At 39.7% G+C, this 27806-nt stretch overlaps 1 protein-coding gene and 1 long non-coding RNA gene across 2 annotated transcripts in view; both read right to left on the bottom strand.

Moving 5' to 3' along the window:
- tinc (transmembrane protein tincar) overlaps window positions 1–27338 on the bottom strand; it is a 67121-nt gene extending 39783 nt beyond the window's left edge. The window contains exons 1-4 of the mRNA XM_041775595.2: window positions 26971–27338; window positions 25238–25325; window positions 16670–16713; window positions 936–1011 (exon numbers count right to left, since the gene is read on the bottom strand). The gene's annotated coding sequence lies outside the window, so the exon portion shown is untranslated. The remainder of the gene's footprint in view (window positions 1–935; window positions 1012–16669; window positions 16714–25237; window positions 25326–26970) is intronic.
- LOC138928952 (uncharacterized) lies at window positions 4272–12134 on the bottom strand. Its single transcript, XR_011445363.1, has 3 exons — window positions 11997–12134; window positions 4668–4749; window positions 4272–4612 (listed from the first exon to the last, which is right to left on the bottom strand). It is a non-coding gene; the product is annotated as an uncharacterized lncRNA (long non-coding RNA).
- Window positions 27339–27806: the final 468 nt, after the last annotated feature.

The following is a 27806-nucleotide window of genomic DNA, read 5'->3' as shown; positions in this document are numbered from 1 at the left end:
CTGGCCTCGACTTGTGCTGCATATTTAATCCTTTTCCCAGGCTCCCTCTGGCCAGAAGTGAATTATTACGGGCATCTTTCCGGCTCAAACCGAAGGGTGATATCGGGGCCAGAGGGAAAGCGGGCAGCGACAAGGATATTTCGAGGAGAAGAAGGAGCAGTAGTTTGCTCCTTTGGAATTGCAATTGCCCGAATCATTCGACTCATTGGCTTGCCATTTCTGTTTTTTTTTTCCTTGCACTTTTCCCCAACTCATCTTTGTTTGCCGTTCGCATTAGTAATACAAATTGCACGGGAAAAGTTCAACAAACTGCATTAAAAATGGAGCAAATACAGAGAAAGAGAGCGCTTGAAAAACCCCAAACACATCCAGGATGATGGTAAAAAATGTGCTGGGTCCAAGCTCAGGCTGTTTTTTATTGCCATTTTATCGATTTAATATCTGTGCGATTTGGGGAGTTTTGAAAGGCAAACTTTTCCCAAATGTCCTTCCAAAAAGGTTAAAAGAATTTATAAGCTTAATAATTTAGAAAAATTGATTCAATTTGTTCAAGGAATTGCAAGTAAATAAATTATGTAGGTGCTTGCCAAATAACAATGTTAATAAACTATTTTAGAGTCGGAAAATATTGAGAACTACTGAGAAAATGTATTATATCACCATCTATATTTTTTAATTTATTTAATTTCTATTTTTAGTAATCGAAAATAACTCAAACTTAATATAAATTTGATTTACAACCTAGTGAAGTACAAAAATAAATACAGAAACAGCTCTCATAAATTCCATTAAACTCTATATATAAAAATATTTATACAGCGTATAGTCTTAATTGAGTATATATCCAATGAAATCGCAATGCGAAATTGAGTTTATGGGAAATGCATTAAAAAACAAGAAGGTAAATAAATATTCGTGAATAAAAATCAACTTACCATCGATATTAATTGGCGGAACCGCAACGCACTTTTGGTTCCGATTGGTTTGCTTCAATTCGTATTGGGTTGGATGCTGGAAAAAAACAAAAATCCGGAAAAATCCGAAATGGAAATATGAATAAATTGCTTTATGACGGCAGCAAGAAATCGATGAATCAAATGCACGGTTAAGCAATAAAGCCAAAGCCATCCGTTTAATAAATGTCCTGGCTGGACAGCCTATCGTCTGCGAGGATATATAATGATGATTACTTATTGGCCACAGGACAGTGGCTTAGTAGGAGAGGGGGCAGTTGGGGCTAACGATTTTATATATTTCACTTAACAGCTTTATAAGACTTTCGTATTAAGAAAACATTTAGGCTATCGCAAGCAATCAATCTGAACAGTAGACCTTAATTAAAACAATGTCCCTTCTTAAGTCCTCCTTCACCCCTCTTCAGCCAAGACCATTATTTAACAATACCATTTTGTATGTTTATTGACTTTATCGAGTGTCAAAAATAGCATCACAATCAGCAGAGCTAATAAAAACACAAACATCAAGTTGGCAAATAAAAACCTCCAGCCAAAGCCACAGAGCGAGCGGGAAAGGACGAAACATCGAATGTCGAGCACTAAATCAAAAAATAGAAAAGCAGTGGGAAAACATTATGAAATCAGCGAGGCTCAGCCCCCAGCGGGCGCTCTCCCAGCTGAAAAGGGAAAAAGTTTTGGCGAAGGAACATTACTTGGAAGTATACTTATGTCATATTATTGACGATGATGGCAAATGAAGCGAGAGGAGCGTTGGAAATGAGGCGGGGATCAAGGGGGGGGGGGGACGTGCCTGTCTGTCAGCAATTTCATCAGCTTAAACTGATGACAGTTGAAAAATGTGCTTCGACTTTTTTCCTCCTTTCTACCATTTTTCCTGGCTGTTTTTCTATATTTAAAAATACATAAAATGGCGGTTGACATTTGACGGGAGAAGAAAAAAAACCGCGAGAGAAATTAACACTGAGGGAAATTTGTTTTTATTAGCATCGACCTATATTTGTTAGCATTCGTAATTGCAGACTTGAGGGAAATATTTCAAGCTTACTTTTGTGAGATTTGTAAAAGCTTAAGAAATGGGAATTTTTGTCATGTTTCTGTTTCTATTTCAAGTAGTTTCTCTTAAAAGAACACAAAAACTTACTTCATTTTTACGCACTTAAAAACATTATTAAGTGAAAATGAATCATCGAATTCAGATCAATCTTGTTCCTGATTGAAGTTCAATTTCAAAGGATTCTGGCTATAGATTTCTTTTCAGTGCAGTTAGCTGTCAATGACGAGTTTCTTGTTAGGCTACAGAGGCAGTCAGAGGCAGCTGCGTGACATTTTGCAAAGTGTGACTCCTCAGCCTTATGCAAATGACTTGCGCTGCCTTTGAGCGCTGATGTTTTTCGTTTTTTTGTTCTCTTTGGAGAAGGCCTTAGTGCGGCTTTCCGAAAATCAAACAGTAAATCGAAAGCAAGCGCCGCAGGTGTCCTATGACATTCAAGCCAGGCGTTTGTGCCACAAAGTGTCAAGCATATCAGACGACAAATCGGCCACAAACAGTGTCAAATATTGCCACCGCAGTGGCAGGCCACACCCGAGCACCACCCACATAACCCGGAAACCCCGGAACCACCCACAGCAGCACATACAGTACCATACCGCAAGTGGGAAAGTTATATCCTGCCCCATCCCCCGCAAAACTTTCCACACGCCGGAACAATTTGCTTGGCTCGGAGACAAAGCCCTCGGCCGAGGCTGTCCTCTGCATAGCAAATATTGCTTGTAATTTAATTAATCTCCCACGAAAGTATGAAAGTTTGACCTGAAGCTAATGAGAATGGGAATGGGAATGGATTGTGGGATTAGCACAGTAAACTTTTGCAGCTGGAAAACTATGCGTGGCTTATGCAATAAAGTTGAAGTGGTGTTTAAAAGAAGGCTATAGCAATTTCCAGTGGCTCTGGAATAAATTATATTATTTTATAAAATATTTAAAAATTAAATATGTTATTTCAATCAGACTGCATGTGTCAACGTTTCCAGTAACATTTTTAAATAGCGCTGAAGTTGAGACAAAGTAATTAAAAAGCATAACGTCATAGCATTACCACCGCCTCTAATACAAACATTTTAAAACGCAATTTACTGTTTTGGAATTAATGAAATCTGTCAATCTCAAATATTTGTTTTGACTAGCTCACTTAACGAGCCCTCACTGTTTCCGCATCAATTTTTGGATATCAATTAAATGCAAAACACAAACACAAAACAAGGACGTTGGGTGGAGCGACGAAAATCTATTAGGATGTTAGCCGAAAAGTTTTGCCAATTCTGGCACGCACTTTGATTAATTTTAAGACAATAATCATTAAGGAGGTTCAGTCTGCCCTGACTTCGTCTCACTCGCTCCCGCTTTAATGCGTTTACGTGCCTGCGAGAATCTCTATAGCATACTTATCCGGCTGGCGCTCATAGAGAACCCAGGCACGTCTCCTGCTCCATAGTACGAGTATTTTGCCTCCTTTCCTTTCCGGGTTAGTTAATTTCGCCGCCTCGCAGGCAGGAACTTTAAGTCGATGGAAAACTTAATCAAAGTTCCTTACGGCTACCCGTAGCTCTGGCGCTCAGCTCCTTCTGGTCCTGCAGCTGGAAAAGTTTCTCTTTCGGGTCGGTTTGGTTCGGCTTGGTTTGGTTTTGGCCCAAAAGAGTTTTGGGCACGCAACACTACGGCCAATGGCTTCGTTAACTCGTTCGGGGGCTTCCCTCTTGGTTTTCTGTTTTCACCTGGCCAAACGGTTTGCGTGTTTGGATGTTATTTATAATATGCTAAGCTCCTTGCTCGCCTCTCATTTTGGCCTCGTCTGAAGCTCGCCGGAAGCCTTCAACTTGACCAAGGCAGCAAGGCAAATAAGGAAAAGCACACTACTTAAAGATCTTACACTGAAAAATATGAAAAATTCTTTTAGAGTTTTCTTAAGATCGTGAATGGATAACAATAATAGTTAAGAACTTTCCTTTTAACAATTATGGATATAATGCATTAAAACGAAGTCCGAGTTAAAAAGTTGATGGTCAATCTTGTGGCTCTACTTTTTCTTCAATTTAAAATTGTTTTCCTTAATTTATTGTTATATTATTTGTATAATTTTTGCTATATTATGTTTGGAGTAACCGCTTTGGAAATGAAAATGAAGCCTGAGCACCCTGAACCTCAGGCACCACTTAACATTTCTTTAATTTTCCCATTAGATTTTATTAATATAACTTTATAAATAATAACTTTATGACTAATTTTGTACACTGTTAGACACCTTGCCTTCTTCTCTGGCCACTCTTCCCACCGAGACTCTTCAATGGGGTTTGCCTTTGTGGCTTTTAACTTTTAATTGGATTTCAGTTTTTGGCTTAGTTAATGGCTAAATGAGTTCAACACTCGCTCCTGTCGCAGTTGTTTTTATTGCTGTTGTTGGTGGTCTATGCAAAATATTAGCGCATAATTTTAACAATTACTTCCACCGACTGACCACTGAAAACCCCATTGCCAGGCCCTCGGCTGCTTAATCATTTGCATATTTCATTCGAATTTCAACGCTTCACTCGGTGTTCCTTTGAATAATTGTCCTACAGCAAAAGTCTGCTAGTTTAAGCTGTGATGTTCAAAAATTAAGTTAAGTTTTCTATTCAGCAGATGGCAATCCCTACTTTAACTTGTTTTAATTCAAAGAATCTTCTGGGCTACCTTTCTCCCATCAAAGGTCAGTTGATCCTTGCGGTCCGCACATTCCTGAGAATAATTTCCATATTAGGTTCATTGAGATGGATTAAAAGGAGGTCTATGAAACGAACACAAAAAAAAACGAGAAAATTCCTCACTCAGCTTAACCAAAAATTTCTTAACAAGCAAAATGCCAAATGCCACCCAGAGAGTCATACCCCAAAAATCCGAATTTAACCTCTTATCACCCCCGGAACACATTCCGACCCGCACCACCCGTGTAAACACATTCAGCGGCATCAACAATTTATCACGGCAAACTGAACGAAATCTCATTTGCAAAAGAAGTCGGAAAAATGGGCGGGGAAAAAAGTTCACCAATGTTTGGGGGGCGGGGGTTCCTTCAGAGCTTGTCAAACTGTTTGGGCGGGGAGTGGGAGTGAAAGAAAAAAACCAAAAAATAAAACATGACCAGACGGAAGCTGCGACAAAGCAAATTTATGTTTTGGGGCAACAAAAGCCAGGAAAAGCGAAAGGAAATGCGTGCAAAAAGGGTTCTGGGGAGTCTGGAAAGTTGAGGGAAATAAATAAGGAAATAACGTTTAACTTTCGCCGTGGCGAGGGGCAATCAAATTGTACAAGCTGTGCCTGGGGAGAGTTTTCCATCTCCCGGATTTGCCTCCTTGCCTCATTTATCAAAATCACCAGAAGAAATAAAGAAATATGAGCGTCGAGTCGGGCAATTTACAATGCTGATCCCAATATGATTGCCATGCGGAAAGAACTAGGAAGAGTGAGAGTTGGCAAAAATATATCCTTTTTTCCTTTGTCCGTTGGCATTGAAAAATGAAAAATTTTCACCAGGAGCCAAAAAACAAAGGAGAGAAGTCAACAAGCACCGAGTGGATGCAGGCACTTGGTCGCCATTAGAGGAATGTGTCACCTAGCTCGCTCACACCCCTCACATCCTTCGTCTAAATTGTCCTTTTGGCCACTGGCAAAATTGTTGCAGCCAAATTTACGCAAACATTTGGCTCCAGCAATCTCGAGACTTTACGGGGTGACTCAACTTGGACTCTCCGGGAGTGTGTGTGCCGGGTCTTTGTCTCGGTCTGGTTAATGGTGCACGAGGACTTTAAACTTTTTTATTGTCAACGGAAAAGTTTTGGTCGCCACCTCGTTTATGCTTTGCATGAACTCCACATTTTATTCGAGAAGTATACAAAATTTTGAAGATGGAAGAGTAAGATAAAATACGAGGGAGTGACTCTGTTAAAGTTAGACAATTCATAGCAGTCGGTTTTCTCATTTATTATTTATTTTATATTAATATAAATTTATTCAATATCAAAAGAATTTCAAGAAGCAATAGTAAAGACGAAAAACATAACATAAAGGGCAAGTTATATGAACCTTTACCATTTATTTTTCTCAGCAATGAACCCAGGGTACAACCATGTGCCATCACCAAAGTCCTCATTAGTTTGCACGAACATTTTTCGTAACACATCCTGTCACAAAGACACACACACACAGAACTGGTGGCATGTCAAAGGATAGGATGGGAATCCTTGCCGAGCTCCGTATCCTGGCTCATTGCAGCAAATGATAAATTTTGCATTTTCTTGCATGGTCTCCACATTTTTTCGGGACTCTGTTCCTTTGTTGTCTGGCGCGTGGCATTAAGTTCTTGGCAGCACAGATTGAGTGTCCTGGCAGGGAATAGTTGGATATATAGAGGGGTCTGTATAAGAAGGAAAGGATGGGAAGACTGGTGTGGCATGTAAATAAGTTGCAACGTTGCTGCTGCATGGATTTAGTTCTCAAAGTTAACAAAGAGGCTAGATCCTTCGTCACTTATAATTTATGGCCATTTGAATGGCGGCTTAAAGGGACAAGGAGCCAGGAGCCAACCTTTGACTAAGCCCAAGCTCAGCAGAGCTCCATCCCACGAGCAATTTGCCGAAGCAGATTTCCCTATCCTCCACTACTACGTATTCCCACCTGGCATAAAACAAATGAAACGGTTTCCATTTCCCACTTCATTAGCATTTCGTGCTGTCACGTTCCCCAACAATGCCCGCCACCGACCGGGTCCCACATGGCACATTCGCATCCTGCCATTAGGCCAGGCCTGTAAATCAAATTGCTGGGAACCCTTTTCTCGGGTCAAGACATTCTATTAGTTGGCCATTTTCACGCCCCGAACGGGTGCTCTGCAAATGAACCTTTAAACTGGGCCCCGTAAGGTGACCCCTCACATATCGGCACCTTGAAAAACACCCACGCACACCTTGCACCCACCCATCCAACCCTCCCACACACACAGCTGCTAGGCACGACACACCCCCGAACACCACTCCCCCGTACCATGGAATGTCCTCTGACTAGGCAAGCGCATTCAAACATCAATAAATTAAAGGTACAAATGTAATTTCGCAGCCCGACAACGGTGCGCAAAAGAAAATCTAGAAATACCAAGCCGTAAATAAGGTAAACTGACAGAGTCGAGGCTTTAAATGCTCTACGAAATCGATATCCTTAGTCTTGTAGATAATATCAACTTATTGTAGGATTTCTTTAAATATAAAGGAAGGAAAACCCAAAAAGTAAAATAGGATTTTAACGAAGTATTGGTTTCTTATTTGAATTAATTATAATCCTTTTTAATCCTGTGCTTGTTTATGATTTTCTTTTGAGTTTGAATACCTTAAGCCTTTTAAACCAATAAAATAATATGTATTAATTTTAAAATTGCAAACCAATAAATTCAGGATGGATTTTGCACAAACCCAAACAATATATTTTCCATTTATGTTAAGCTCTTTTTTAAAATAACAATCCCCGTTGAAAGGGCATTTGAGAAAAAGAAATAAAATAGCGGAAGAGCAGAAAAAATAAATAAATATATATATATTTCCTCCCCATTTTTAGGGCAGGACATAGATTAGGGTGTAGCCATGGCAATGGCTGAAAATGAAACCCCCCGCCCAGGTCACGTCTTAATGTCCTACTCCCCCTATCGATACTCCCCAGTCGTCCTTCCCCAGTTAGTTCACCCTCGGCAGGCTCTCATGTCGATTTCAGCCTGGGGCAATATTTTACTCATTTTATGACACGCATTCCTCATATATGTACATACATACGACCGGAAAACCACCTTTTTCTAGCCAAACAAATTGCAATTTCCAGCCGAGACTGTTTATAATGTGTGTTTTTGATGAGATGAGAGCACTTTCAATCTGCCATTTTGCTACCTTTACACCTCATCGTCATCTGCCCATCATCATCATCAGGAGCTGGACACCGAGTCGAGTCCCACATTAAGGGAAGGTGAGTAGTCCTTACAGGCTGTAGGCCTGAAACCCCTCCAAAAAAGCAGCTGCAAAAAGGAGTGTGAAGTAATGCGAATTGAAGCACTCGCATGACAACTCGCCGACCCCTTCGAAGTCCCCCTGTTTTTATGCCCTATCCATTACCGTCGGCTTGCCCCTTCGGCTGAGTGAAATTAATGGGTCGGAAAGTGTTGAGATTAATCATGGCGGCCGCACTGGTCGCGGAAGTAACTGCGTCCCCATTTATGTCCTCAAATCCCTGCTCCAATGTCCCTGTGCCTGTGCCTGTGCCTGTGCCTGTGCCTGCTGCTGCTTCTCTTGCCTGTTCCTTCTGCCGCTGCATTTGCTCATTAAGATCTGACGCAATCTGGGCAACTTTATCATGCAACCAAAAGCTTAAAGCCCCCGGTAAATGGGGCTGCGAGGAACTCGAAATTGGGACCGTAAAAATGGAGGCAGACCTAAGGAAGCATTCACAGCAGCAGTTTCATGAGGGAACAGGAGAAGCTGCAAAGGAGAGGGAATGTGAATACCTGGTATATGAGACTTTAAGCTAAATTCTAGAAAAGAGAAGTTGGAGAAGAAATAAAATATATTCACGACTTGTAGGCACCCTAAGACAGAAATACATAGTTACATACATAAAAAATATAAATCCTTTTTTTTTATTGTAAAATACTTCTTACTTAAGTCTTTTAGTCTTAACATTTAATTTTTAATACGAAAAATGCTCCAATAATCGTAAGAATAATCACAAAAACCATGCCTTTTCCATATATTTTTTCTATAGGAAAACTTGTTTCCTATATACAGTTTTCCCTTATATATTTATACATATTCCAGTGTACTCAAAGCATTAAAAATGGAGCACAGACCAAAGAACCTAGACAGGGAACGAAACACAGACAGAAAGAAAAAGAGAGTGGGCCAAGGAAAGAGACAGATAAACAGACCAACGGTCTCGACATAGAAACATAAATTAAGCCAAAATCTAAGGCAATGTGGGAAGGACTTAGATGGGGGAACTCGAGGAGTCACCAGAGCTGGACTCCTGCAAAAATTTGAAAAACTTCCGTGCGGGCGGACAGAATCACAAAAATGTTTTAGGCCAACTTTCTAGCACTCGGACCACTCGGGCAATCTGAATCTAAATTAGAGAGTCCGGGAAAAGGTGGTAAAGTAAGCAGAGATAAAGAGAGCGGTCTGCTCTCCGTCCCTCTGCCACCTTCGTCTAGTCACAGGCTAGTGGAAATCGCTGGGAAATGTACATATCAGAGGGCGTGAAATGCGATAGGGAGCGGGAAAGCACCAAAGTTGACTAAGTGACACACATAGATAGCATAGGCACACTCGCAAAACAAATAGAAATACTCACACCATTAGATAGAGAAGTTTTTGGTGATATTAAAACCACCTTCAATTAGGTCATGATAAAATGGAAAGTGTTGAACTTAGAGTAAAGAAAAACTAATAATCTTTGTTATTTGATATAGGCTCTTTGTCTTCAGGCTTATATAAATATTTCGTTTCTAGACAATATTATCAAATAATATATATACTTCCTGTACTTCCTGATACTAAAATAGCTTTTAACATCAGTAAATGAAAAGTCTTCGTCAGAATAAAATTCCTGCTATTTTACTAACAACTTGATCTGGCCTTTTGACAATTTGTAATCCATTGAAATGAAGTCTGGCATCCGTTATTATGTGACACCAGAAACCCTAAAATCGGAGACCAAAAACCAGAGGCTATTTTCGAGTCATTTTTCAATATTTTCCTTGTATGTGTCTTTGGCTTTCCACTCGTTTGTCACTCGAGTCCAGAGTGCAAAATGATAAATATCCAGGGACAGCAGAGAGACACAGGGGCGCAGGACATAGGACACTCCAACTGTGACTACAACTTCTACGACCCCGGACCTACTCCGACCACTCGTCCGTCTTTTCTCATTTGCACTCGAGGCGACTCAAGTGGCACACGGGCTACCACTTGGTCTCCCACTTTTTCGGAGGGGTTTTTGTGTTTTATGGCCGGGCCACTTGAAGTGATATTTCCTCAATTGATAGGCATGGACCCGCAGGGAGCTCCTCCTCCTCCTCCAGCTCCTGGAGAATGACTAAGTTCTGGCGGACAGGAGACAGTAGACAGCCTCAATGCGGTTATCGACAAAGATTTTCAAACAGGCTCCTCCGACAGGCTCCTCGATTCCCCCGGAGGACACCAGCTAAACACGTACTTTTCAGCGTCTGTCAAACGTAAATGAACGAAAGGAAGCGGCAGACACATCCGTGGGAGGATGCCAGAAATAAAAATGGACAGGTGGTGGCGATGGATATGGAATGGGAATGTGATTGGCTAACCACGAACAACGAAGGGGGAACTCTTCCGATGCCGTTCAGCTCTATGAAAGTTTTGACATTTGGCTCAAGGTATTTCACAATTCCCGTTACTATTATAACAATAAGGATCATCTTTTTGAATACATCACAACCGTTTTTATGTCCAGAGCTCATTTTAATTGTAATCTGAGTCAGAGTGAAACTCATTCTATCCCAGTGCTTCAATAATTTTCGAACTCATATCAGTGGATTTGTAAAGTAAGTCAAGTCTTTCAATGTAAGGATTTTTCATCATTCTCTTACTTTGGCTTTTTTAGTCTAAATTTTTTATATATATGTATAGTTTTTATCGTTAGAATTTATGTATAGAGTTTCTCTAAAATTATCTCAACACCGCTTTTAACTGCACTTAAAGTTTGTTCCATTATATATTGTACAAAAGGTCTCAAAGTTCGGCGAGCAAAAGAAATTCCCTTGATATTCTTCCGCCTGTTATTCTTATCGATTTTTGGTTTACTTTGGTTTTGCTTAGTTTCCCTCCACGATTTCCGTGTGTATGTCTGACTGTGTGTATGTGTGCATTGTCGGAAAATAAAGTTTTCTTTTTTCATCTGGTTTTCGGCGGAGTAACATCGAGATAGAGGGAAACCGAGGGGCAGGGCGAGTAGTAGAGACAGAACTGTCAAACAATGCGACGGCGAATGGCGTTTGAATAACACTGGCAAATGCAGTCGAGACTTGGGGATTCCAGAGAGTAGTGGTAGGGAGTAGAGGATGAGGTGGGTGGCTGGTAGGCAGCAGGCCAGTAGGGGGTGGAGCAAACACTAACAGCGACAGTTCAAGCTGAAGTACCTCGTGTACACAATTGTAATTTTCGTAAATCTGAACGACAACGAACGGCACGACGTAAAAGCCGAAAAAGCAAGATGAACTGGGTGTGTTGGGAGATCTACTCAGAGATAGCTAACCCCACTCCCCAAGCTCTTCAACTGGTCCTCCTCCAGTTTCAAGTTTAGTTTTAATGAAGGAAATTTCATTTGGTCAAGTGAACTTGAAGTGGAATCACTTCATCAAGCCATGATAAGAGCAGAGAGTCGAAGGGGGAAAAATGGAGGAAACGTTATTTAAACCCGTGGACAGTGGAGTATTTATATGTCTCTTTAGGATTATATTCGATATATATATAAATATCCTCACTATTTTATTCTTCTTGCATTGTACCTACAGATCGATATATTATGAAAGTAATTCAATTGACGCCTGAAAAGAATACTTCACAAAAGGGCAGTCAAGGAAATTAACACATTCCCTTTTCGAGTTCAGTTTTTGATCTACTGATTTGAGTTTCTCTGCGGACAGTAGCAGGTAGTCGAATAATTGATGGCAATTATTGTGACACGGACAATGACGAGAGGTCGTTCCATACCCATCCTCCCTAAGCCGCAGATCGTAATCTTCGAGAGTCCTGCGCAGGATACACACTTAAGCACTTTCGATTAACGCAGTGCACAACAACCAAAGCAAACAAATTGCGAAAAGGCTATTATGGCCACAAAGGATCACGACGACTCAGGTAGGCGAGTGAGTCAGACAGAAAGACAGACAGACATCGCTTAAGGAAGAATAGGGACATACATACATACATATATTCCTTCAAGGGGAGATCGCAAACAAGGACAGGATAGCAGGTGTGCCAAAGCAATGGAAATCAGTTAAAGCAACGGACACAAAGCCAGGGACAGGAACAGATACAGAAGCACTGAGAAATATTGTATATAGTTTTAATTTGCAAATGGATTTTGTGACGACCTAATATGAATTTAAATAAATGAAATATAAGCCTGATAAGCTGATATTTAAATCTATTTTTACTTAATATGCTAAATAAATAGTTAAATATAAAACAAGATTAAACATTCAAGCACAGAAAAGTTAGGAAAAAATACTATAGCAAGTCTTACAAAAACCCAAATGTCAAGAGGACTTAGTAAATATTTAATAAGTTGCTATATCCCATAAAATATATATTTTCTGCTTCAATATTTTCTCTGTGTGTGCCGAGACAGAGGCCCTAAAGCCCAGATCCATACGTGGATCGTCTTTTGCACCTGCCACAACTCAAATCAAAGGAGACACCATATAGCAGAGCCATCGCAGGTAACTCGATCGCGATCGCCGACATCTGTTGTTGTTGGATTCCCAACGATTTTGGGCCAAAGGGAGCGGAACTTATTTCGCGAACCAGTCGCAGTCAAACCCGTTTTATTTGTATTTTTTGCGGTCGAGGGTAACCCAAATTTTGGCGGATACCGTTGGCCATATAATTTTCGGCATTAGCTTTGTTCAAATTAATGATCAGGCATCGCAGGCAATTGGAGATTTCATCTGTGTTTAAAGGCAGCTGTTAGATTTCAGATGCAGTTCAGTCAGGAAGATGAAACTCGTTTGCCTTATATATTTTTTTGTCGGTTATACTTACACCAAGCAACAAGGTTTAAGTTGTACAAAGTTTCGGGATAAGGTTAAATTATGTGACCAAGGAGATACAGAATATGATATCGGTTTAAAATACATTTTCTTGGTAATAATATTAATATATCTACAAAGAGATTAACTGTGGTTCTTATAGCTCATGAAACGCTTTCAGAATACCAACAAAAAAAACGTTTTATTAAAAATACTCAATCTGTTTGGTAACAATTAATTACCCTTGTTCCCAAAATAATATTTCTCCCGGCAGGAGACTCTACAAATTAAATAAAAGTAGCTGCAGAGCACACAGAACCCAAAGCAAAAGCATATTAAGCACCAGCAATTAAGCATTCCGCAATTGGCTCAATTGATCAAAGGAAGTCTGGGGTTAATGTGATTGCATTTTAAATGGCAATTTGCGATGAAAATTTCAAGAACTTTTGCCATATTAACAGCGATACACATTCCCTTTTTTTTTATTTTCACGTAATTAAAAGTTTTTGCCAGCCGCAAATGAAAACGGGGAAGACCCGGTGAACGCATGGGGGGGGCGCTTAATCGATTTTTGATTTCTTAACGATGGGTTTGGTTCGGGGCCAGGAAACTACGCAGAACCTCCTATCGGTTGTTTATGGCTAATGGATATTATCGATTGACATGTATTTTTACTTTTATCAGGCATCAGGCAATTATTAAATCGATAGCGAATTGCTAGAAGCCAGAAGCCGGTAATTGAGTTGGTTATTACATGCATGCCTTGAACTTGATGGCTGGGTGATGGTGGTGGGTGTGGTTGACCCAAAGGGTTGTTTAGGGGTTGGTTTCAGAGGAACTTTGATTGAACTGAGTTTGCTGCGGGTTAGACAATTTAATTTGGGACACCAGGGTGACCCACATAGCAATGGGGCAAAGCAAATTAAATGGTTGTGGAGGAGATTACAAGAATATTTAATTGGAATATTCAAACTTTTACAATGATCCTCAGAAGACATCCCTTATCAGGTTACATAACCTGATAGGGCGCACCTTGTACTAATTAGCTTTCAATTAGCACTCCCCTACTTTTTATTCCCTCAAATGCAGACATTATATAGCAGCGGGACAATCTCCTAATATGCATATCATGAAAAGTCCCTTTTTGGGCAATAAAATTGAATCCGCACATAAATTATGCTCCATTTAATAAGGACGGGGAGCAGAGTTAAGAGCAGCGAAAAAGTTAAGGGCGACGTTGAAGTCGGAGGTAGCAATTCGTTGGCATTTATAATACTCAACTGTCAACAGGAAAGCGGAAGAAGATGATGATGATGATGAAGATGATGGGGCCCTGATGACTTGGCGCAAGTGGCTTCGTTGATGATACGAAAAATAAAAGTCACACAAGTCACGCAACTCGCATTTGAGGACATCAATGCGGCAGGAAAGGATCTTTGGTATCCAAGTATCCAAAGAGTCTCGGCCGATAAGTCCAAAGCCGAATGGCATACTTTTCCCCCGGCTTACAGCCATATGTGACGTGACTGGCTTTATGCGCTTGTTTTTCCCAGGAATTTCCATTCCATTCCATGGAAAAGCGCCAATCTGCACTTGCTTTTTATTTTTTATTCTTTAAGCTTTAAGCAAGTAATTTGCATAAAAAGCGCGACAGACAGACGGAGAAAAACCAGCTCACGACGAAAGCTAACAAGGATTAAGTGGAGGGAGACAGGAAGATTGGGAGAGGCGGAGCCCGGAAAGCGAGACAGACAGAGGAAAGCCGGCGAAAAATGACTTCAGGATGCCATGTGGCGATGGGGAAAACTTACGGGCTGCACAAATGAAAATGAATTCGGACCAAAAGAATAATGTGAAAAGGTCGGAACGAACCTCGAGCTATGGCTCTTGCCCGTAACAAATAATTAAACAAAATTAAGCCCTATACGCGATGAAGTGTGCTGGGGGCCAGAGAACTTGAGCGCTCCAATAGGAGGTGGATAAACTACTTGCCATTTCTGCCAGTGTATTTCAGTACAAGTTGCTGCAAAGGCAACGGCAGCCGCAGAAATTTAATAAGTTTTAATACAAAAGTTCGTGATGCTTCATTATGAGAATGCAAGCAGCTACATAGCCACATCTCCTTTTCGTTCCGCTTTCCTCATTACCCTCATGTCGTCCTTTTCCGACTACCTCCACCCACCTAACGGTGTGGATCCCATTTACCCACATTATGTACTTGACGTATTGCAGTTTACAGGAAGCACAGTACAGTCCGCTTTAGAATTAAAAGTCTACTTAGTCTTATAAAATTTCCTACTTAAACTCCTCTCTCGTTCTTTCGCGGAACTCTATCAGAGGGCAGAGTACGTTATTCCTTGTACATTGCAGGAAAAGCATGGAAGAAAAAGCGAGAGAGTATTAGGAAAACGCCATCCTGAACGGTCCTTTCGATTCCAGTATATTGAGGACTTTTTGACCACCTCTTGCGATATTCGCCTATCTTAAATCTTAAAGTTTTTTTAATGTTTTGCAAGATCATCAAATATGAAATAACCTTGGAGTTAGGTTATACAAATATTTAGCTTTGAATTTAAACAAGTCATTCTGAAAGGGTTTATTAATCATAATTTCAATTTATAAAACATGTAAATTTGTAGGAATATTTAAGCGTAAGTAGTATACTGACCACATCTGCAGTGTCAGCAGTAAAATTAAGTTAACGCATTAGGACAGCATTCATTTTGGCAAGCACTGTATCTGAACTGTTTAGCTACTCGGCACTTAAGTGTGAACGTTCTGAAGTCTCCACGGCTGTTGATGTTGTCGCTGCTTTTGGTCCTGGTGCTCCAAGTTAACCCACACATATCCCCTCCCGTACCTCCTGTTTGGGTCCTGTTTTCCTACTTTTTTGTTGTTTCTGTTGGACTGGAGGTAAGCGGCGTCGCATTTCATGCAAATGAATTTAACTTGCATATATGCAAATGAGGTTTCCTTGTCTGTGTTTTTCGTTTTCCATTCGCAGCAGAATTTGTGCGTTCGGGATTCCCGCTTCTTTGAAATGATTTTTTTTTTATTTGGTGCGCCAACTGATTTATGTCTAATGATTTAATTTTGAATTTCGTTATAATTAACATGAAATTTTAAGCCGTGGCAGCCAAATTCCCTATAATCCTTTACACCTACACACAAATGGGCAAGGGAATCCTTTCGTTCCTTCATACAAACGCACACACACAGGGAAACAGGCATAAATCAACGCCGTGTGGGCCAAATGCGATTAGCATTTTATACCATTTAAACACTGTGGCACACAACGCCACAAAAAAAACAGAAACAATGCAAAACAACAGCGGAGAAAAGCGGAAAACATTGTGTCAAAGCTGGTGGTTGGGTCTCACTCCCCTTTTCCGTCTCTTTCTCCCGTGGTATACCTTTCTCTTTTTGGCTCTCGTTACCACTGAATGTGTGCATCTCCCTTCAAGCAGACCAAACACAATTACATATTACTTATATGGAAGGGAACCAACACAGAGTTAGAAAATGTTCCCTGATATGAAAATGGGTTCGAATCGAGGGTACTCTGTACTAAACTAATAATATTCTCATTTAATTAATATCTTCGAGTTTTTGAAAGTATTTGAAATCAATATACAAAAGGAAAAGAAAAAACACACACAAGGCCAACTAAAATTCCCAAGTACGAATTCAGCGACACAGTAATCGTCAGCAAAATAGGTAAAATTTTTGTTTGATTATGGGTATACTATTCGTGCGTACATAATAAAGTTTAGCTGATAAATATGAATTTTTTACGATAATTCAAAATATATTAATGACTATTTCTAAACCTATTTTTCAACTCACAGTTTATAGCAAACACAGCAAATTCCTGACCAATGTTTAATTACCTAGAAAAAAAGAAAACAAAATGATTTTAGTAATTTATGAGAGCATTAATAATAATTATATTAATTATAAGCAATATTTATAAATGAAATCTAACAAATATTCCTTCCACATACACTCTTTAACATACATATATATAAATGGGTACGCCGGAATGGGAAACCCCAAGCAGAATCGGTCGAAAAAAAAAAACATTGTGCAACAAAGCGAACAATTGTAACTTAACTGCAGTCAGACTCTAGTTGGCAGCATCAAATGGCGAATAGCAAAAGGCAAAAAGCAACAGCCAGAATTGTGCGAGCCTCAAGTGTTGTATGTAAGCGGCTTTTGTTAGGCAATTGTTTGCTTGCATGGCTTTCAGAGTGCTTCTTTTTTCGTAGTGGTAGTGGCAGAGGTGCAGGAACACTGGAAAGGAAATGGGATATAGGGGAGCTAGGAAAATGAAATATCCCTACTGCACACACACTAGCATAATCCACTTTAGCGAGGCAACATCCCAAATCAAAAAATGAAAGCAAAAACAAAAACAAAAAAGAAAAAGACAAGGAAAAGCACAATAACAACAAGCAAATCCGGAAGTTACACATACGCCCTGTTGTGTCGTCTGTCTCCCTCAAACTCTAGCCCTTGGATCTGGGCGTTTTTGTTTTTGCTTTTGTCGCAATCCAGTTGACAAATGTCATAGCAATGACATCCAAATACACTGCAAAAAACAGTTTAAATTAAATCACTTTTCCCAAATAAAGAAAAGGTGAATAACTATACTCTGAACATTCCTTAAAGAAATATAGGTAAAATACATATTCTGAATTATTATTTTTGAATTGTTTGTATTGAGGTTACTGCATCTTCCCTCAGTGTAGTTATGCATCCGCTATCTCCACACAAAGGCAAATGTAAAACAGCACAAAACACTCGTCGTCACTAGTTGCAGTGCTTCCCGCTATTTCAATCCCCCCCCCCCCCTGCTCTGTGACCATTATAATGTTCGTGAAAAACTTGACACTTAATTGTCTGTCCATGTCCATGTGCGTCATGTTTCCCCTCTCCAGACTCCTCCTCCAAGCGCCACTCGTTGCCATCTATGGCATCTCGTCTGGCGCCTGTTTCTGTTGTCAATTGTTGCACATTTGCATGGCAATTGGATTGGACTGCGAGTAGAGACAACGTGCAGGAGCTATCGGGGCAACTTGGAATACAGGATGGAGAGAGAAAGGCGTTTGGGCCAATGCCCGGTGTTCCATGAGGCGTCGAGTGAAATGAGCCGCCTCTTGGCTAAAAGCTTGTTGAGCAGCAGCAACTCCTTCGGAATTCCCAGCTCTGTTTTCCTCAGCACTCTAAGCAATCATAACAATAACCAGAAGTAGAAGAAGAGGGAAAGAAATGATTGCCTGGTCTGGAATGGGATTCACAAAAATGCAGCCTGAATGCTGAAGGATATTTTGGGGTGCCTGAGAACACTTTAAGAGGAATTCAGGCTATTACAGGCATTTAAACCATGAAAGAAACCGTTTTTTGAAATATATCTTACTCTCTTAACCCTCTTAGAACATATGTATGAGTGTCTTGTGGGAGAAGCCCAGTTACTTAAACACTAATAAATATCATTGACATGATATTATTTAATCAATAAGTTACAAAATATGTATGATAATGAATTCACGCGCATTGCAATTCCACAACATTTTCTGAATAGCTAATTAACGTAACATCTTCAGTAATTTATGGAAATAACCCCGAAGCATCCGGAAATACTATAAATAAACACCTATAATATATTTCTGGAAATGTATTTGATGCCAGCCAGCGAGGGGACTGTACATTCAACTGGACTAAAGCCCATGAATCCGCTGTGCTGCTATTTATCCCTTGGCGGTGCCCTGGAACTCCCACTCCGCTTTGGAACGATGATGAGGTGGTGCAGCGCATCCGCCGGCAGGAGTTGCAGTGGATGAGCAGATGAACAGATGCGCAGCTGCCACAATGCCGCGGGGCATTTGTTTCGGTTGGCGGTTCTGGCTTTGGTCTGGCTCTGGCTCACTTTAGTTTTTTGGTAGTTTGGTGGTAGTTTCGCCCCCCAAAAGGGGAGTTATTCATTGTGGGGTTTGCCTGGATTTTGCACTTTGCAATGGCGCCGCTAATGAAAATGAAGTCGTAAAAGGGTTTGCCACGTGGCCGGCATTACTCCGCTCCCCCTACGCTCTTTTGCTATCTGCCATTTGCTCTCCTTTTTGGGAATCCTTTAAGCGCCATTTAGCCTCAACGAGTGCTTAACTTAATGAACACAATGAGCGGAAGCCGGGAAACGTTGTGGAAAATCTAATGGAAAATGTTAGGGCTTCCGCTATTTCCCATCTATGTATTCGGAATCCCATTGGAGCACATAATCAGATTTTAATAGCCCCCCAAAACGGGCATAGATCAACACAATGGCGACAAGGACAACAGAAACTTGGTGAATAGAGTAACAACTAAAAATGCCATTAATGAAATGATGATGATGACGTCGAAGAAAGTTTTGCACGACCCAAACACATAAAACAAAAATTCCCCAAAGTCACAGCCAAGCAAAACAAAGACAAATCAACAGTAGAAGTTCACTGTAAGAAAAGTATTGATGATTATAGCTAAATGTAGCTTCGATTTGTGTGCACAAAATAATATAGTTTAATCTTGAATAATTTTATTAAAATTGTATACTTGGTCTTAATTTAACATGGTAATAATTTCTAAGATTTATCTTGCTAATGTTTATTTTTCGCCACGTGTATTAGCCAAGAAACAGGAAGTGGCAGAAGCAAGACTCAGCTGGAAAACGATGAGAAGCAAAAATAAAACATAAAATAAAATGCCCAAAAAATTAACGACAAATTGCGCATCATTAAAAGTAAAGAGGCAGAGACGACTGGGGAAAACGGGAAGGACGAGGGACGCATGACTTCCAGGAGGAGAAGGTGCCGACCGAGAAGAGCCTGCCAAAAGCCAATAATGAAGGCAAACGCACGTTAGGAACGATACACGACCAAAAGCCCGGCAACTGACAGGCAATGAAAGAAGCTTTAAAGGCACAAGGATGCCTTCAAATTGGTCGGGATAGGACGGAGTTTCAAGCGGGAAACGTGGGGGTGTGTGCCGCTGGTTGTGGGTGTGCGTATTGGGTGGGTGTGGCTACGCCTGCGGCAACACCTGGGCGCAGTCATTTGTTTGATTACAAGCCACGAGAAACGACAATGAACCCAAATTGAAGATGGCAAAGTGAAAAAGAGAGCCAGGTGGAGGCAGGGGAGGGAAGTTGACAGGGGTAGAGGTTGGTGGAAGGTGAGAGGAACCTGGAATAGACCCATCACAGCCTTTGCACCTCTCCACCCCGCAGTGAAAAATATTTGTTCATTTATATTGTTAATTTAAACAAGTTGATCTAATAACGAGAGAAAGCCAGTCCTCTTGTTATTTTTAGAGAACATCTCTTTGTCTTAATTGAACCCCATTTAATAGATATAAATTGTTATTTGTTTAAACAGTTAATTAAGAAGTATATTTAAAATGTGTCCTAACTTATGAACTTAAAACCAAACTCAGCTTATTTACAAGAATTCAAGTAGAGTAAAAACAAGCGAACTTAAATAATGCTTAAGGAAAAAAGTATCTTTTTAACTATATTTTCCTTGTTAATTTAATCACCCGTCAAAAGCCGGGCTTAGCATGTTTTTTCTCAGTGCAAACGAGCTTAGTTTCGGGCAGGGACCGCGCTTAATTGCCCGACAATGCAGCTGCCCCGTAAACACACGCAGGGCTCACACATCCTTCTGGGAAGATGGCTAAACCTCATTTGCGAAAACTGACAGGCGCCAACGCCAAAGCCCCATCCCTCGACCACTCGACGCCCTGTTGGCCACAGAAACCCCTGTTGCCACCATAATGACTCACTCACTCTGCGGCAACGGAGTTTACCAACTGCAGAGGAGTCGGGTTTCGCTGCTCTTTTGGTTGTTCTCCCCTTTTTTCCTGCGTTTTTTTGGGAGGTGTGACAAGCCATTGGCTCAGCTGAGGAAAGCGTGTCCTGTATCCTATATCCGTGGTCCCGTGTCCTCTGGAACATGTAACAACATTTTGTTCCCTTCATTTTTTAGGGGGTAATTTTAATTGGTTTTCAAAGCTGGATATGAAAAATGAGCATTTTGTGGCCAACAAAAGAAATTATGTTAAACATGGCCAACATGTGCGTCTCATTAAAACTCGATTCAACTGGTACATACGTATACAGTCGTGTTTGAAATTAACAGAATTATGAGGATTTTTTAACTGCAAATGGGAGGATATTGATTGCAAAATATTACAATCCTTCTGTTTAATGTTTAAACTTTAAAGCCTATAAAGCAAAGCTTTTAGGCAACACAAGAATCATTTCATATTCATTCATCTTTTTCCTATTTTCAAGTGCTAATACTCTGACTATATGCCACAAAGAACATTTTAATTAAATTCAAACAAACGAGGCGCAGATGCTGACATCGAGATATTTGAGAATGACATCTGAGATATTTGCACAGCTATGAAGATATTAAAAGCAGGGAGATGGCTGATTATTATTTTAATTCATGTTATGTCATCTTTCGCTTCGGATTTTCTTTTTAATAAATTTGCGGGGGCTCCTGGCCTTGGCCATTTTAATCAGCATTTTTCACTTAGCCGCAACATAACTTTTTTTCGCATTTTTTATGTTTATTTTATGCTCCGATGTCCTGAAAGTGACCGCCGCAGTGGAGGCTATTTACCCCCGCGCCCTGCCCACTTGCCACCTGCCACGCCCACTTGCCTTGACTGGACTCGGTACACACCGCACTTTGTTATGTCCTGTTTGCCTTTGCTCTGCTCTTCGCTTTTGTTTGCGCTTCTCGTGATTTTTCTCTCTCTGTGTGTTCAGTTGTTTTTTTGTTCCAGCTGCTGCGGCGGTGAAGCTGTGGCTCAGTTTTTAATCAAAACATAATGTAAAAAGGATGCAAAATACACAAGGAAAGTGGCAGGCACTAACCCAACAAAGTACACCACCTCGGAACCATCCTATCGTTTATTTGGTTTGTGTTCTAAAAAGTGTTTGCCCTCTTGCTGTTGGTGTTGTTGTTATTGTTGCTGCAGTGTCGTCCATTATTCAAAGCATAATGTCACAATAAACGTAAAAGGTGCAAAATATGGCCCAAAGGCAACAAGCAAAAGCAAGTGCCAACAATGAGTGCGAGAGCACTGACAGTGGGCACTGCTCTAGTCACTACAGGCAAATAATCTAAGAGAAATAAGGGAATATATTATGCACATATTAACAGGATAATGTTTTCCTTATTATAAGCCAAAGGAGACACTTTTCTTCATTAATCTTTAAACCTATTTTGTAAGGATTAATGATAAATCATAATATTTTTTATGGAACTGTGGGTTCTGATTATTTTCTGCATTTCGATAGTATCTTTTACTTAAACAAAGCAACAACAAACATTTTAATAAATCTACAAATAACGAGACAGCAAGCTTGTAAGTATACTCCTAAAGCCAAAAGCCCTCATCAATAAATATTTTATGTCACTGACTTCGTACTTGTGAATTACATTACTCCAACCGTTTTCGCTTTAAATGTTGGTCTTTTGTTCTCTTTGTTTCTATTAAAATAAAAACTTAAATATAAAAAGCATATTTTTAAGTTATATGACTACTAAAACTATTCACCGTTTATAAAATCAAACTGAAAACATTTCTTTTAGAGCAATTTTACTGTACTCCCAACAAGGGAGCAACTGAAATGCCGGCATAACAAAGGCAACAACAAGAGCAGAACACCGGTGACAACAACAACAACAACTCAACTTAATAACACTTTGCAGTTGTCGCTGCCCAAGGCACTCACACAGTTATCCCCTTTCTCCGCCTCTGAACCGTCCAGTCTCTGACCCCCTCTCTCCATTTAAGGGGGACTGCATAAATTTGGAGAGCAGAGCCAAGGAAGAAGAGAAGTTTATCACTTCCTCGACTCGCACCTTTCTCTTTGCAATTGTTGCATGCCAGTCACTCAGTCAGTCAGTCATTCATTCGGTCAGTTAGTCAGTCAACCTGTCAGTTATTCAGTCATTCGCGTGTCCACGTGCGGGGATAAAAGCGTCAACGCAAATGACCCGCTGGCAACTTGCATCTGCATCCGACAGTTGAACGGAATTTCCAGTTCCTTTGCAGTGGCTACACGGAAATTGGATTTTTTTTCTGGATTTTATATTTATAAAATATTTGTTAAACTTTGCTTTTTCAGTACAGCCTTTTCAGAAATTTAATGTTAAATAATAGCCTAAAAAATATAAAGAACTCACAGTAACATTTGAATATATTGAATTAAGTACTGAAGGATAAGTAAAGGGTACACTAATTTAAGATTTAAGAAATGGGAGTATATTTAAATATTAACATGTTTGAATTATATTCGATTATGTTTGAATCTTTTTAAAGACATGCACTAGGCATTTAAGGGGTTATATACAGTTGTGATGATAAAAAAAATCGACTTTTTTTTTATTGCATAGTCTTCAAGTATATACTGTTGAGAATACTCTCACAAAAATTCATAACGATCGGATCTTTAGAACCGAAGTTGTAGCTATTTATAGCGCACGACCTGCACGTCGGCCGGAACAAACTTGAAACTTTAAACGCGATTATCTCAGAATCGTTTTTTTTTCGAAGTTACCTTTGCGGTGGACACGATTACTAAAAAACTAGTAATCCGATCAACACCAAATTTGGACCACTTATTTATTATAACAATAGCTAGTCCTCTAACGAAGAATTTTTAATTTTTTTTTTAAACTTTTTTTTTTAGAGCATAAAAATCGAAAATCTTATACCTTGAAAAAGTAAATTTTTTGTTAAAACCGTCGCCATTTTTTTTTTAATCAAAATTTTTACAAATCCATGGTTTAGAGGACTAGGCAATACAATATACTAACGAAATTTTTTTTAATTTTTGATTTCGGATGAACCGTTCTCGGGATATGATGTCCACCGCAAGTCAACATCGAAAAAAAGACGATCTTGGAATTCGGCCATAACATTTTTAATATTTAATATTTTTTTATGAAAAAATTTTATAAAGTACCCAGAAACATGTACTAAACAACGTCGGCAAAACATTTTTAAAAAATATTTTTTATGATGTCAAAAAAAAATCGACAAAATTTCATTTTTTTGAGCGGTACAACTGTATATAACCCCTTAAGCAACAACAAATGTTCCAGATTTTATTTACGTAACTTCATAGATACAAAAAAGATATAAATTAAAAGAATCTTCATTTTGAATTCGTCTTTACTCTAAATTAAAAATTGCTAAACTAAGAAGAGAACTGTAGTCATTGACCCGAGGCGACTTCTCAGTCTCTTTCTACCTGAATTGGACCGCGTAATTTGCCTCTTGATACAGAGCTCGTAGTCCAGACCAGTTCGGCCCAAGTTGTTCCACATGTTTGTCACGTGTGGCGATTGAACCCAATTACCCTACACCTCCCTCCATCCCATACAAATTGAGGAGCTGGCAGAGAGTTAGACAAAGAGAACGAGCACTTCCGCCGCTAGTTTCTCCGCACAAGTACTTGTCTATTCCCGAGTTCCCTTTGTCTTTGTGACTTCGAAAATGTCAAAGACACTTGGTGTCGATCAGTGCCCAGCAAGAGATCTTGCGTAGTGCACTGGGAGAAAAACTGAGTGCTGGCGAAGAGTGAAATGGATTTTGTACCTATAGATAGGTATTATTATTAATCAAAATTATTAAACCAACTTTTTAAAGTACAGATATTTTGTTGCATAGAATTATGTATGTAATTATGTAATGTAACAAATGAGTACTTTTATTATATTAACTTCTTCTTTAAAATCAATGTTAATGATTTATTTACTCATTTTTGTACTATTTTCGATTTATACATTTAGAAAGCGACACTGTTTTTAATCACCAACATCCCCTTTGTCAGCATTTTCAGTGTTTGGACCGTAAATCAAAAAGGGGGCGATGGGAGGAACCAACGAAAATAGGAAAAGGGGCCTGGATGCGCTGCACTTGCCGGTGTCTCTCCGACCAGATTTTAATTATAGCCACCTCTTCTCCGTCGGGGCGTCTGCAAAGCGGAAGTTTGTTTAGGATATTTGGCATTGTGTGCTGCTGGCATTTTACAAGCTCACGCAGCTGCCTGCATGCGGCGCCGTCTTCCCGGCACCGCTGCCCATCGGAATCCGCTCTGTTCTGCCCCATTTGGAGACTCTATTCCAGGCATCCGAGAGAGTCCATGATGCGAATTATTCAAATAGCTCGCGCCTTTGCTGTTCGGAGCGGGATGGATGCGGGCAGCAGCTCAACGGCTTTGGCATACAAATTAGATGCAGCGATAATCGACTATTCAGGCTGACTGCCTCGGATGCCTGACTCAGGTGAGTCAGCCACCTCGCACCATCACCCACTTCCTATACGCACACATATGCCCTTTGCTGGGAGTCTTACCTGTCAAAGTTATTCTCTCTCAAGCGCTGTTTAAAGTGAATTTCTCAGTCACAAATAATCCTGTCTTTGATATGTTTTGCCGGAGTAGCTGAAAGAGATGAAATATACATTTTTAGTTCTTAGTTTTTTGCACAAAAATAAATTTTGTTCGCATAAATTCAAAATATGCATTGAAATGCATTCTCAGCGAGGTAAAGAGAAAAATTGCAGTTACTTATTTTAGGAAATAGGAAATGTGTATAAAAGCAAAACATGTTAATTCCGAAAATGTGAATTTATTCTTTTTAATGTAATAATTTGTAAAATAGAAAGAAGGAGCAGTAACCGCCAGTTGCACCCATCTCCATATAACTAGATATTTTAAGAATGAAGCTTATTATTATATTCATTAAAATATTATTATAAAGTAGAGTACGCTTTTATAAGGGAAAACCGACATAAACACAGATCTAACTCGATTTAAACTTTGATATTTTTTTTTTTATTTGTGCAGTTTATTTATTAAATAAAATAATGAACACAATAATCCATCTTTTAGATCCACTATAAGTTCTATAAAACCTTTCCGTATGTCTGTTATGCTCAACTCAGATAATTAAATCCAAAATCTTTTAATTTTTATTAAGAATCATCTCACAGTGATTAAATCGAACATACATATGTATGAAATTCATTATTCCAAGGCACAAATTTGTTTATAATAAAAAAATGTCCTTTAGACGACCTGTGTCTAGACCGACGACAACTTTTCTATGCCAAATGGTCGCAATAAGAAACAAGAAAGAAACTAGAGAGCTGCAAAAAAAAGGCGACAGGAGCGCAAAAACTTCTGCAGCGCAATAAAAGCCGCACAGAAATCAAAAATCAACAGTGGAAGCTTGCGGGCCCGGCCAACCCCACGAGACAAAAGCAGCAGCAGCAGCCAGGCACTCACCCCTGAGAAGCAGCCACCCAGAGGAAAGCAGTGCAACCACCCACCGCCTACTTGGGGGTGGCAGTTTGGCTATTTGCCTTTTGCGAAGGACGCAGGAAGCGGAAGGACAACGAGCGAGAGAGTATCGCGTCTGGATCAGGAATTGCAGACGGGCCTAATGGGATAAAGTACGTGTAGCACACGAGCATATTTACAGTGCATACTCGATATAGTAAACTAATCAAAGCAAGATTCAAGTAAAAAATGAAACTTAATTTGGTAATTTCCATTATTAATGGAATGTAGACTTCATCCGAAAATGTTCTAATTTTACTTAGAGAAAAATCATTCAATCCGAGTTTGTGTTCTCAATAAACTAGTCAACGCTCTTAAGTTCGGTATAAGGTATCTCCTCATAATTTAGGAATCCTGTTAATGTCACACAAACACTTAAAGCTTTTCTTCTCGGGAGGCTTCACTGTACGTCTGCACAGCCAGACACTTGCGTGACAAATTTTATGATAGCACAGGAATAATACTAAGCAAATAAAGATGCATACAGGAAAAACCAAACCTGCATAAGGTTATCCGGGAAATAGTAGTAGTGCTCCGTGTACAAAAATTTACATTTCCACTTCATCGAAATTCGATGGTTTGAAATAACCCCACACACAGACATACACCAACACACCCCCAAAGCACACGCACACACACACCAGCGTAGACAGGCGCCAAATGGGGGGTGGAAAACCGGCTTGTTTTGCCGGCGAAAATGCGTAAAATAACGGCAGTTGCAAGCAATTTTCCTGATTTTACTTACCGGCGTATTTGCGGTTCTCTGATGAACGGAACACACCACAATATGGCAGACTTGAAATTTACTTTGGTTTTTGCTTTTCGTTTGTCTCACTTTGCATTTAATTTGATAATTTCCTCTATATCAGCATTAGTTGCTTCAAATATTGTAGCATAGCTCCGCGGGTAAACACACACAGCGACGCACACGCGCACACACACACAGGGAGCGCAGAGCTTAAATCCCGTTAAAAAGTGCCGCACTCGCGCCCGAACACGTCCGACTTCGTTGAATGTTTGAATGTTTGAATTAGAGCTGGAAAAAACAGCGGCGATGAATCGATACATCGATGTTTTTTCCGAAAAACATCGAAACATCGATGTAGGTAAACATCGATGATTGCCCAGCTCTAGTTTGAATGTTTGGTTAGCAGTGATGTCACTTTTTCTGAGAAAAAAAGCTCGATTACCAAAATAAACAGCTAAAAAAAACTAAAAGAAAATCTGACTTATAAAAAATAATTTAATTTAACATAAAAGTTCAATTGCAATATTTTAAACTGGGCGTCTTATTTAAAAGATTGGCATATATACATATAATTATAATTATTTCAAGCTTTTGTTAATAAAAAATAAAAAAAGATAAGTACGTTTTTCTAAACGCACTCTAAATTTTAATATCTATTTTTCAAATGCTTTACCTATTCAATTTTATTTCGGGAAAATCGGCAATGAAATACTATTTAATTTAATTTAAAAAAATCAACTTTAATTTTGTGTTGCCAGACCTTTCGGTCCGAGCGACCAGCGTTGCCAGACCAGACCGAGCGACCAGAAGTACCAGACTTTTTTGGTAGCGGT

The sequence above is a fragment of the Drosophila kikkawai genome, chromosome 3R (genome assembly GCF_030179895.1).
Source record: "Drosophila kikkawai strain 14028-0561.14 chromosome 3R, DkikHiC1v2, whole genome shotgun sequence".
Lineage (NCBI taxonomy): Eukaryota > Metazoa > Arthropoda > Insecta > Diptera > Drosophilidae > Drosophila > Drosophila kikkawai.
This window is presented reverse-complemented; position numbering and strand designations above follow the sequence as displayed.